General features: G+C 41.1%; 1 long non-coding RNA gene across 2 annotated transcripts; it reads left to right on the forward strand.

Annotated features, from left to right (window-relative positions):
- The first annotated feature begins 1,209 nt into the window (after nt 1-1,209).
- Nucleotides 1,210-4,552, forward strand: LOC308653236. Of its 2 annotated transcripts, XR_014023025.1 has the most exons (4): nt 1,210-1,614; nt 1,693-1,857; nt 3,924-4,299; nt 4,446-4,552. It is a non-coding gene; the product is annotated as an uncharacterized lncRNA (long non-coding RNA). The 2 variants fall into 2 exon arrangements; XR_014023026.1 differs by lacking the exon at nt 1,693-1,857.
- Nucleotides 4,553-13,169: the final 8,617 nt, after the last annotated feature.

Genomic DNA, 13,169 nt, shown 5'->3' on the forward strand with positions numbered 1-13,169 from the left:
CAAATTCTAGGATGATTAGCCTGGGGGCATCTTGACTACAACCTCAAGAGAAATCCTGAGCCAGAACCTCACAGCTAAACTGCCCCTAGGCGCCTGACCTCAGATATTTAGAAGGTGATTGATGAGTGTTTCTTGTTTTAAGCGGCCAGATTTTGTATTAGATCTTTGAGAACTATTATATTTAACAATGGAGGAAAATAAGCTGTGTGAGTCTCCTGCCTGTAGGTCCCAATGCTCTCTCCGGGTTTCCTACTCCCCTTCTGCTTACCTCTCTGCCTCTCAGGCCTGGGTTCAAACATAACATAACCTTCTGCAGAAACCTTCCCTGATCTCTTCATCTCTTCCTCTGTCTTCCAGGATCCCACTATTCCTCCCCAGGCCAGCTTCCTTTATCATGCACAGCATTTCTAGAAACAGAAGTTCTTCCAGTGTTCAGGCAAAGTCACATTTCTTTCTTTCTTTTTTTTTTTTTTTTAATTTATTTCCCAGCTTTTTTTAGGTGGACACAATATCTTTATTTTACATTTATGTGGTGCTGAGGATTGAACCCAGTGCCTCACGCATGCTAGGTGAGCGCTCTACCACTGAGCCACAATCTCAGCCCCATGCACATCATTTATTAGGGCCTATCTAACTTCTCTGTCCACCCCAGTTTGCAGGCAGGGCTGATTCCAACATCTAGTTAAATTCTTGTTAAATAGTAGGTATGCAAAAAGGTGAAGAAGCACTTCCTGGAGCTTCAAAACATAGAACGTTCCAGAGAAAAGAAGCAACTGCAAAGCTAACAGTGAGAGGCCTGGACAGTAAAGACAGAATCTTTGGGAGACACAGAAAAGGGATATTTTGGGGGATACCAGGATACCAGACTTGGCTAGATACTTGGCACCTCCACCAAGCCACCTCCCTCAGTATGGAAACTTAATTCCAATTATGCTGAAGAGGGTGACGTGAAGCCCAAAAGTGGGCCTGAGACCAGGAAGCCAGCTCTGGACAGGACCCAGCATCCAATCAGGCCTGGATGTTATCCCGACCCAGTGGACCTTGACCTAGAAGCCAGGCTCTTTATTTAGGATCCAGGAAAAAAAAAAAAAAAACCGACACGAGGGGAAGGCACCCGGGCCAGGTGTGTGATGGGCAGGGCCAGCGGGTCTAATCTGGCACTAGGCTTTAGCTAATCTGAAACTAGGTTTCTAGAAGACGCTGGAGCATCAGGCCAGGGAGGAGGGCATCTGTGCCCCAGATTTCCTTTGTGTGTGTGTGTGTATGTGTGTGTGTGCGTGTGTGTGTGTGTGTGTGTGTGTGTGTGTGGTTGTAGATGGATGGCATGCCTTCATTTTATTTGTTTATTTTTATGTGGTGCTGAGAATCGAATCCAGGGCCTCTCACGTGCTAGGCAAGCGCTGTACCACTGAGCCCCAGCCCCAGCCCCAGCCCCATTTGTTTCCTTTTCCAGATGTGATTAGGGAGACCTCAATTCAAACTCAGAGGAAAGGAATTTTTCCTACATCTTGATCAAGACACCGGGAGAAGGAAGGAGGGGATAAAAAACCTTGGATTCCTGAGTCTCCCTGTTGAATCTGGATCTGCACCATTAGCCTAAATCCAGCATGTGAGGTCAGCGTCACCAGTAAGGGCAGCATGCCAGGGGACACCAAGGTGTGATGAGGAGTTTATTATGGTTGCTCCTCTCAGTCCCAGGTGGGGGCCTGCCCAGAGGGACAGGCCCAGTCACTACCAACCACTGCCTCCAGCATCCGGCCCTCCAGAACAACCCAGCCCAACCGTGGTCACCACCTGCAGTCCTCAGGGCTCAGGTACCTTACCTCCCTCATAGGGCTCAGCCTTCAAACAACGCAGGTTTGTATTCATACCCAGTTTCAATTGCAGTACTTTAAGAACAAGAGAAACCAAGTTACAAATATTTTCCCAGTTTGTCACCTGTTTTCTTACTTTGCACATATTATTTCTTTCCCATATAGGAATTTCTCACTTCGGTAATTGCAGGCATCAATCTTTAATGTTGTCCAGACTTTGTGCCATGTTTAGACAAGTCTTCTTCATCCCGAAATTATATATATTAAAGTCTCTCAAGTTTTCTTATAAATTTTTTATGGTCTCTCTCTTTCTTTTGGTACTGGGGGTTGAACCCAGGGGCACCTTACCACTGAGCCACATCCCCAGCCCTTTTCATTTTTTGAGACAGGGTCTCACTAAATTGCTTAGGGCCTCCCTAAGTTTCTGAGGCTGGCTTTGAATTTTCGATCCTCCTGCCTCAGCCTCTCAAGTTCCTGGGATTACCGGCATGGGCTATGGTCTCATTTTTTAATAAACTTTTGGAGGTATAATTTACATATAATAAAATGCACCTATTTCAGGTATACACTTCAATGAGGTTTTTTTTTAAAGAGAGAGTGAGAGACAGAGAGAGAGAGAGAGAGAGAGAGAGAGAGAGAATTTTTAATATTTATTTTTTAGTTCTTGGCGGACACAACATCTTTGTTGGTATGTGGTGCTGAGGATCGAACCCAGGCCGCACGCATGCCAGGCCAGCGCGCTACCGCTTGAGCCACATCCCCAGTCCCTTCGATGAGTTTTTAAAAAAATATTTACATCAAGTAATTAGCACTATAATTAAGAGTATTTCTGTTCCCCTCAATAAGCATCCCTCAGTTTTGATCAATCCCCAGCCTCACCCTCACCTCCAGGTGACCACTATCTGTTTCCCTCCCTTTAGGTTAGTTTTGCCTGTTTGAGAATGTGATAGGCCATTGTACGGTATAACTTTTGTGTTTGGCTATTTCACTGAGCCAAATTTCTTTGAGTTTTATCCATTTTGTATCTTCTTTCTTTTCTATTGTTAAGTAGAATTTCAACAGATGCATAAACTATAATTTATTTATCCTTTCCTTGTTGAATATTTTCCAGCTTTTTTTTTTTTTTTTTTGCCTATTATGAGTAAACTTGCTTGGTTTTACTTTGTTATGTTTGTTTTCTTATGTTTTAATTTTTGAACAGTTTTTTGGGGGGAGCAGTTTCAGATTCACAGTTCAACAAAGACTACTGAGATCCCAATGCAGCCCCCCCCTCCCCCACCATCAACATCCCACACCGCGGAGGTATCTTAGTTAAAATTGATGAAACTGTGTTGAAACATTATTGTCAATCAAAGTCCGGGATGGATGTTAGGGTTCACTCTTGGTGGCATACATTCCACGGTTTTGGACAAGTGTCCAATGACACTTGTTCAAGGTTAGTGCTCGCAGAGCAGTTTCACTACTGTAAAAATCCTACTCTCTTCTTATTTATTATTTCCTAACCACTAATCTTTAGCAACTACTGGTCTTTTTACTGTCTTCATAGTTTTGCTTTTTCTGGAATGTTACAGAGTCAGAATCATAGTGAACTTTTCACATTGGCCTCTTTCTCTTAGTAATACTTATATAAGTTTCCTCATGTGTTTCTGCAGCCTGATTATACATTGCTTTTTAGCACTAAGTAATATTCCATCATCAGGAAGTACCACAGTGTATCCACTCACCTACTGAAAGGCAGATGGTTGCTTCCAAGTATGGGCAATTCCAAATAAAGCTGCTACAAACAGCTGTGTGCAGGTTTTTGTAGGAAACAAATTTGCAATTTATCTGAATAAACACCAAAGAGCGGGATAATATGATAAAATACGGTCTTAGAAGAAACTGCCAATCTGCTTCCAAAGAGGCCGTTTTGTATTCCCACTTTCTATGAATCAGAATTCCCATCGTTCCACATCTTCACAGCACTTGATGTTGCCTGCTAGTTTTAAAACTGTGTTGTTTGTTGTTGAACTTTAAAAGTTCTTTATATATTTTGGACCACAGTCCTTTATCCGGTATGTGTTTTGTAGTATCTTCTCCCAGACCATGACTTATCTTCTCATTCTCTAGGCTTGGCTTCACCATATCCTGGAGGTCATTGTAAACTGTTGTGTATTCATTGGGCTGGAACTTTCCCAAGGACACACTAGGGGGTCCCTGAGAACAGAGACCTTTAATCTGGGATCTCCTTGAACCTCTCTACCTTCTCAAACTGGCCAGTCCTCAAGGTCAGGAATCCAATCACATCCATCAGAAGGCCTTCTCACAAAAAACCCTGGCACTCAGTGTGCAAGAGCCCCGGAGGCCGCCCACCACGCAGGACCGCAGGACCACAGGACCATTGTCTGCAGAGTTTAGCACAGAGCTGCGCAGGCGCAGAGCAGAGGAGAGCTTCCAGAAGGCCCCAGGATTGCACCAACTGCCTGAGTATGGGCAGTGTCAGCAGGTCAGCCGGCTCAGGAATCATGGGAGGGAGGGCAGGAGAGGCAGCAAGGACTTCACCAGGAAAGGCTGAAGGCTGGAGTCACAAACTAAGAGACTTGAACTTTCTTTTCTCTCTCTCTTTCTTTCCATTCCCCCTTTGCCTCAAAGAATCAGACAATAAATAAATTCAACCTCAGAGGTTTGTTGGGAAAAGAGAACAAGATAACATGTGAAGGCACCTGCAGTTGATAAAAATTAGTTGAATAAAAATTTAGTTGCTTAACTGTCAATACATGTTTCCGTTCATTCATTGACCCAAATGAATAGTACACTATGTCTCACCCACACTCACAGTTCCACAAGTTTATCACTTTGCCAGTTATCTACCCCTTACCTATTAGATACATCTAGCCACTTACTCCATTCAGTTTATCCATCCAATCTTCATCCATATAAGAAATAAAATGTGCACAAACTTAATTTGGAGGAATCAAATTATATAAGCAATAGATGCACTCAAGGCTGAAACAACTCTATAGTTCAACTATAATTATTATTTCTAATTTAATTCCCTTGTGCTCAAAGGGAATACTTATGACTTAAGTCCTCTTGCATTTTTGAAGATGTGTTCTGTGGCTTAGAATACAATCTATCGGGTAAATAGTCTATGTGCACTTAGAAAGAATATGTATTCTGCTGTTGTTGAGGGACACATTCTGTAAATGGGAGAAGAAGTTGGTTTACAGTATTGTTCAAAGCAAATTTATACTTGCAGATTGTCTTCTCATTCCATCAATTACTTAGACAATGGTAATGAAATATCTGGCCAGAATTGTGACTTGTCTATTTCTCCTTTGCAGTTCTATGTTACGTACCCTACTGTTAATGGGTAAATAAACATTTAGGATCATTCTTACTCTTGATTAATTGACACTCCCATAATGAAATGACCTTCTTTAAACATGGTAATATTTGCCTTGATATCTATCTTGTCTCACATTTATAGAGCCACTTGGCTTTCTTTTGACCAGTATTAATATGGCATATCTTTTTCCATCTTTTTATTTTAATATATTTGTGTCTTAATATTTAGAATTTTTTAAGGCAACACATAGTTGGATCTTGATTTTTTTGACCAATTTTACTATTCTCCTCCTTTTAATCAGGGTATTTAGGCCATTTACATTTTATATGGTTATTGATGTAGTTAGATTTAAATCTATCATTTTGATATTTATTTTCCATTTGTGTCACCTATTTTTGTGGGCTTTTATGTCTTTTACTTGATTGTGTGTTTCTTATGTTTCAATTTACCTCCTTTGTTGGCTTATTAGCTATAACTCCACGTTAGGGGTGCTTAGCGTTTATAGTATACAGCTTTAACTCATCACAGTTTATCCAAGTGATATCATGCTTCACACATATTGTAAGAAACAAGAGAATATTTGGGGGTTATGTTTCCCTGCATCTTTGCATGCTTGGTAATTTTTGATTAGTTGCAAAGATTGTTCATTTTACCTTGTTGGGTACTAAATATATTTTTACTCCTGTAATTTTTTTTTAGAGAGAGAGAAGAGAGAGAGAATTTTTTAAATATTTATTTTTCAGTTTTCAGCGGACACAACATCTTTTTTTTTTTAAAGAGAGAGTGAGAGAGGAGAGAGAGAGAGAGAGAGAGAGAGAGAGAGAGAGAGAGAGAGAATTTTTAATATTTATTTTTTAGTTTTCGGTGGACACAACATCTTTGTTGGTATGTGGTGCTGAGGATCGAACCCGGGCCGCACGCATGCCAGGCGAGCGCGCTACCGCTTGAGCCACATCCCCAGCCCAACAACATCTTTATTTTATGTGGTGCTGAGTGAGGATCGAACCCAGCGCCCCACGCATGCCAGGCAAGCACGCTACCGCTTGAGCCACATCCCTAGCCCCTGTAATATTTTTGATCTTTGTTTTGTAATGCATTAAATTGCACACAGATTAATCCTTGCACATTTTTATATTTTAATATTTAGGAGGTAGGCCCAGAACATGACTATTTTTTCCCCCACTAGTGAGGCAAGACCCTTCTGAGTACTGTACCCAGTTTCCCCCTGATTTGTGAGATTTTCCATTCTAGCTGATGGGAAGAGGCACTATCCCTAGCCCTGTGTGAATGTCACACACTGGTCCCTCTACTTCTGAAAGAGGGTACTCAGCCAAAAACTCAAGGTGACAGTCTCTTGGGTTCTTGATCCTGTGCCCCACAAACCCTGCTGCCTTGGTCTCCTTGGACCTGTTTGCCCTCATGCCAGGATGTCTGCCAGGTTCTGCCTAGTTTCCATCTTCCTGCACTGTGGCTGGAAACTCTCTCCAGGCCATAAGCCCTGGCATTTGTATAGCTTAATTTGTTTATTTTTCCATCTATCAGGAATCAGTCTTTTATTGCTCAATGTTCAGGGCCTTAAAAGCCATAAGTTGATATATTTTGCCAAGTTTTTAATATTATTTCTGATCCTTGTTACTCCATCTCTTTTGGATCTGAAGGTCTTAACCAAAATTATGGAAAAACAGTGAAAATCATTTTAAGTATTTCCTAATCAGTGAAAAGATGAAAAGCCAACTGTTCAGTGTGGTGGAGAAATTGGGTGGCAATGATTTCAATGACATCCTGAAGAAGACATTGAGGAATTAATTGAGGGCATGGGGAAACATTAGTACAAAGACATAATTAGTAGCCCATACTCCCGGGAGACATAAAGGCTTTTCTCAGTTAACTCCAACTATAGGTCCTAGACCTTTCTTTTCCCAGCACCAGTCTTTGGTTGTAACTCCAAGTACAAGAGGAATCTCAGTCCTGTTGTCCGTGCCCTAACAATTCACCCAACTATGTGGCAGGCTAAGAGGTTGGGGTCTAGAGTGGAGGCTAGAAAAGGTAAAAACCTGATGACCTCATGTCCAAACCCAGGCCCAAGGGATCTAGTTGCCTATAAAATGAAACTGTTATCACATTATTTTTAATTTATTTATTTTGCTGGGGATTGAACCCAGTAGTGTTCTATCACTAAGCTACATCCCCAACACTTTTTCAACTTTGAGACAGTGTTTCTTGAAGTTGCCAACGCTGGCCTTAAATTTGCTCTTGATCTTAGCCAAAAGACCAAGAAGCAATTGGCCTCAAACTTGAGATCCTCCTGCTTCAGCCTCCAGAGTCACTGGGATTACAGCTGTGTGCCACCACACCAAGTCCCAAGTGTCTGTCAGTGCTGCTTCTTGCAGCATTGCTGCCAAACCAGAAGTCTAGCCTTTCCATCAATGGCTCTTGATCCCAGGTCCTGACCCAGTGCAAATATTGTGTCAGGTACTAAGGGGGAAGAAAAATATCAAATATACCTTCCAATTTGGGGAGCTGAGAGACCTAAGCTAGTACACATTTGTAAAACCATGGAAAAAAGCCCAAGGGCAATCTCCAGATTTTCATTTCCTGTCAATAAATGAGGCCCATTGGGTATGCAGCACAACAAATGAAGAGACCTCACCCACATCCTGGCATTTTGCCATGGAATTTTCCAAACCAGGGATAAAAGCAAGGTCCTAAAAGTTTTGGGAAAGATGGAGCAGGGTAAAGGGGGAGTAGGAAAATGAAGAAAACTTAATCTGCATGCATGATAGCCAGAAATGAGTAGACAGTGTCTGAAATCAAAAAAAGCACCATAAGCTGCTATTAGTAATAAATATGAAATTAAATAAAAAGCAAATAGTTTAAAGTAGTTACTTGTAAGAGCAAAAACGAGGAGACAGGAGGTATATAGGGTAGGGACACTGATGTTTTTCCTTATAATTTTTCTAGCACTATATATTTGCTTTACAACAATCATGTGTGATTCCCATGTGTTATGTTTTATTGTAGCAAAATATACATATCATCAAACAGCCTATTAACCACTAGTAAGCACAATTTAGTGGCATTAAGTACTTTTTATTTATTGTGCAACTGTCTTGCCACCATCTCTTGAACTTCTCTGTCATCTTCAGCTGAAACTCTACCCCCTGGGCAGTCACATCCTACCCCACTTCCCCCTGTCCCTGATATCCACAATGCTTCTTCATTTCTCTATGACTTTGACTACCCTAGCTACTTCCTATAAGCAGGATCGTACAAGGTTTAATTTTTGTGTCAGGCTTATTCCACTTAATATTATGTTTTAAAGTGCCCACCCCACCATGTTGTAGCCTATGTCAGTTTCCTTCTTTTATAAAGGCTGAATAACAGTCTATTGTATGTATAAGTCACATTCTGTTCATCCATTCCTTTGTTGATGGACAGCTTGACAGGATGTTTCCCTCTTCTGGCTGTTGTGCACTCTTTAGCTGTGAGTTTGGCATGCAGAATCTCCTGAGGGTTCACTTTCAATTCTTTCAGGTATATGCCCTAAGGTAAAATTGCTGGATCAGACAGTAATTCTATGTTTAACTTCTTGAGAAACGGTTCTAATTTCTCCACATCCTGGCCAACACTTGATATTTTGAGGGTTTTTTCCTTTTTTCTTTTGTCTGTTTGCTTATTACCATCCTAGTGTGTATGAAGCAGCATTTCACAGTGATCTTGATTTGCATTGCATTTGATGAGAACATTAAGCGTCTTTTCATGAGCTTATTGACATCTGTATATCTTCTTTGGATAAATGTCATTCAAGTTTTTTTGTCCATTTTTGAATTGGGTAGTTTGTTACTTTCAATAAAAACCAAAAATTAATGTTAGAAGGCAAGATCTAAATGCCAAAAATTAATTGGGCTTCAGAAAAAGGATCCTGGATGAGACCCTTAGATGGGTTCTCAAGCAGGAAAGCAGGGTACTACCTTTTTTTTGTGGGGGTGGGGTAGTGCTGAGGATTGAACCCCCAGCTTCATGCATACCAAGTAAGGGCTCTACCACTGACTTAAACCCCCATGCCTAAGGGTATTACTCTCTAGTATCACAGTGTTGAAGTTCCAGGCATGTCTGGGTAAAAGAACATATATTGTACTCTTATCTCAATGAAATCTAGCTTCCCTTTGTAATATCTCCCCACAGTTCTAATATTCTTCTCCTGGAAAGTAGAAAAAGTCTCTCTCTCTCTCTCTCTCTTTTTTTTTTTTTCTTTTTGGATTTTATTCCTGTGGCTCCTGGGACACGCTCTTGGAGAGAGAGAGAGAGAGTGTTTTCCACAAGGAAAATGTTGATTCATTATGGGGAAAACCCATTTTTCCAAGTAAAGCTCCTTATCTGTCTCATACTACCTCCATATACTTATCACCAGGATGTATATCTAAGCACCATTAAACATCACAGAACCTAAATGCTACTGAGTGGCGGATGGGAGTGGCAGCTCAACAGGAGATTAAACCTGCATTTTTTTTTTAAAGAGAGAGTGAGAGAGGAGAGAGAGAGAGAGAGAGAGAGAGAGAGAATTTTTAATATTTATTTTTTAGTTCTCGGCGGACACAACATCTTTGTTGGTATGTGGTGCTGAGGATCGAACCCGGGCCACACGCATGCCAGGCGAGCGCGCTACCGCTTGAGCCACATCCCCAACCCCTTAAACCTGCATTAAGGAGCAACTGCCCTGTGATTTTCCATCCAGGGCTCAGATATAATTGCCCATTTTTTTCTTTTTCAGCACCTTCTCTTCTGATGTTTTTTCCAAACGTTTTTTCTTTTTTCTTTCTTTCTTTTTTTTTTTTGAAGTTGTGCATGGACAGAATGCCTTTATTTTATTTGTTTATTTTTATTGGTGCTGAGGATTGAACCCAGTGCCTCACACAAGCCAGACAAGCACTCTGAGCTACAGCCCCAGCTCCAGTTTTTGGGTTTTTGTAGGAACTACGTCTTATATTCTCAAAAAATACATATATTGAGATAGCAGAGAATAGAGGATAAGAGACCAGACTTTGGAGCCAGAATACTTAGATTTGTATTCCAGCTCAGCTTCTTGCTAGTTGGGTTTTCCAGACAAATCCCTTAATCTCTCTGCATCTAAGTTTCCTCAACTATAAAATGGTAAGTCCTTACAATGGTTTCGAGAGTATTAATTTAAATACTTGGCAAGGGTATGCAACAATGCCTTGTAGATAAGAGGGCTGGAAGCACAGGTCCACACAAAGGTGTGCAAGTCACTATTCATTGCAGCTTTGTTTGTAACAACCAAATACTGCATACAACCTCAAAGTCCATCATAAATGAAGAAATGACCTTTTATCTCATGCTTCTGCATAAGTAAATCTCAAAATAATTATACTCAATGAGAAGAAAACAAAACAAAAGAGACATATTCTGTGGTTTGGTTTAAACAAAATGCTAGGAAAATACAAATGAATCTGTAGCGACATAGCAGGTAGTGAGTATCGCGTGTCTGGGAGGGTCCATGGCAATTGGAAAGATTACTAAGTAATGGCTACGTCGGTTACCTGGATTACAGGGATGGTTTCCAGGTGTACACATGTCAAGGCATATCAAATGGTATTCTTTACATATGTATGCGGCTTACTTAGGTTAATTATAATTCAACAAATTTTTAAAAATCAAAAATGTTTAGTGTCTGGTCATAAGAAAATGGTGTAGAAATCTGGAGCTCTTTGAGATGAAGTACCCAGAAGAATATTCCCACAGCTGCTAACGATGCTTTGCTTTCCGCTGAGTAGAGGGATTTTTGAATTTATTGTTTATTGTTAAAAGCAAAATGGAAAAAAATCATATAAAATGATATTTGGCAAACTGCATACACCCAAGGTTAAACAACAACAGTAGCAAAAGGCCAAACATTTAAAACTGACGTTGTCGTTCCAAGGCTTGAAATTTACAGGAATTTTCGGAACCTGGAGGACTAGCAGAGGGCAAGCGGGCATCAGTCCACCTACGCTCTCTAGCATGCCCCCCCACCCCCTCACACACCGAGAGAGTCGTTAAGGGTCGTCTCTAGGCCTTTAGCACTTAAAATTAAAAACAGAACCAATCTGCAAAGCCAGATCCACCCTTTCTTCACAGGAAGCTTGTTTTGTTTTGAGGAAGGCTTGGGGTTGTGACCACCCCGACCGAGACTAGCCTTTTTCCCATAGCCACTTAGAAACTACAACTCCCAGAAGACGTCTGGGCAGGCAGGAATGGGGACGCTCGGAGGTGAAGATGCGTCTGATTGGAGGAGTGCGGCTTCAGCCCCACCCACTGCCCAAAGGTCCTCCTCCAGCAGGAGCCGCTAGAAGCTGGTGTGTGCAAGGAGCGAGGGCTGATCCTGAAGGAATCTCTCCGCGGTGTACTCCAGCCAGGACGAAAGAGGAAGGACGATTATAAAAGAGCTGCAGGAGGCTTTGCGGAGGAATCGCAGCAAGCATGGGTGACAACGCAACCCTCCAATCCCGGCAAGAAGGAGGCCTGCAGCAACCACACCCACACCTGTGACCTGAACTTGCAAGGGCAGAGTCTGCTTCCACAGTGGCATCTGAACGAGGTTCAAGAGGAAAAGGCCACTTAAGAATTGTCCTTGCTCAAGGCAATAATCGTTACTGCCTTGAAGAAGAACTTCGACTCCCTTCTTACCAGTTGCAGAAACTTCATAAAAACATTAAACATAATTCTTACGGCAGGCCCTTGGTCAAAAACGTGGACCAATAGCTATTACCTTAAAAGAAATTCACCTGAAATGGTGTGTTTCGGAAAAGTTTGACAGTTTCTCAAAAGTTTAAATGTTGAATTACCAGCTGACCTAAAAGCTGCACTCTTTGGTATATACTCAGGAGAAACTGAAAATGTATGCCTATGGAAAAACTTGTACACAATTATTCGTGGCAGCATTATTTGATAGCTCCGAAGTGGAAATAACCCACAAGTCCATCCATTGCGAATGGACAAACAAAATTGTCATGAAAAGGACTAAAGTACTGATACATGCTACAACATGAATAAACTTAGAAGACATTGTTCACTGAAAGAAACCAGACAAAAAGACCACACAGTGAGTGGAGGATTCATTTAATCATTCATTTTCTATCTCTATAGAAATAGAAAATACACGTGTGGGTTCCAGGAAAGAGAAGGGGAATGGGAGTCACTGCTAACAAGGAACAGGGTTGCTTTTGTGATGAGGAAATTATTCTGGAATTAGGTGGCAGTGATATTTGCACAACCATGAAAATATATTAAAACCCATTAGGTCACCCAATTTAAAGTGAATTTTATGAGGATTGTATCTCAATAAAGCTGTTATATAAATGTAACTGGTTTTGGCAATGGCCAGTGGTATCAATTCTTGTTTCTATTTTTCTATTTTTACCCAGATCTCTCCCTCTAATGGGCAGCGATTACATTGCCAACTGAAACTCTGGAATCAGATTTTACAGAATTCAAGTCCAACCTTCTCTGGGATGAACTGGATAATCTTGGGCAAGGCACAAAATTATCCTAAAGCCATTTGTTTCCTCATGTGAAATTTGGGTAATTATATTGCTTACCTTATAGATTAGTGAGAGTTCAATAAGAGAATGTTATAAAATGTTTCACTTAGAGCCTAGAACTTTGAGTGAGTACTAAAGAAATACGAGCTGCTATTTCTGTCACAAGGAATAGAGAGCACGGAAAGGGGCATGCACCTGTAGATCCCATGTCCAGGAGAGGCTGAGGTGGGATGATTCCTGGAGCCCAGGAGTTTGAAACTTAGACTCTTGTCTCTTAAAAAGCAAACAAAAGAATACAAAGCAGTAAACGAATATGAACAATAATTCCAGATAGCACTTATGTAGCACTGTTTTAAGTGCTTTAAATATTTTAACACACTTAATACTTTAAGGTGGAGTAGATGAGCACTTGAGGTCTGAACATTTTGTAGGAATTTAGGAGCCCATAAGGAACACAGATAAAGCCATCAGCCCAGCCTTCATGAATTG

This window comes from Spermophilus citellus (assembly GCF_964194105.1).
Source record: "Spermophilus citellus genome assembly, chromosome: 7".
In the NCBI taxonomy this organism is placed as follows: Eukaryota; Metazoa; Chordata; class Mammalia; order Rodentia; family Sciuridae; genus Spermophilus; species Spermophilus citellus.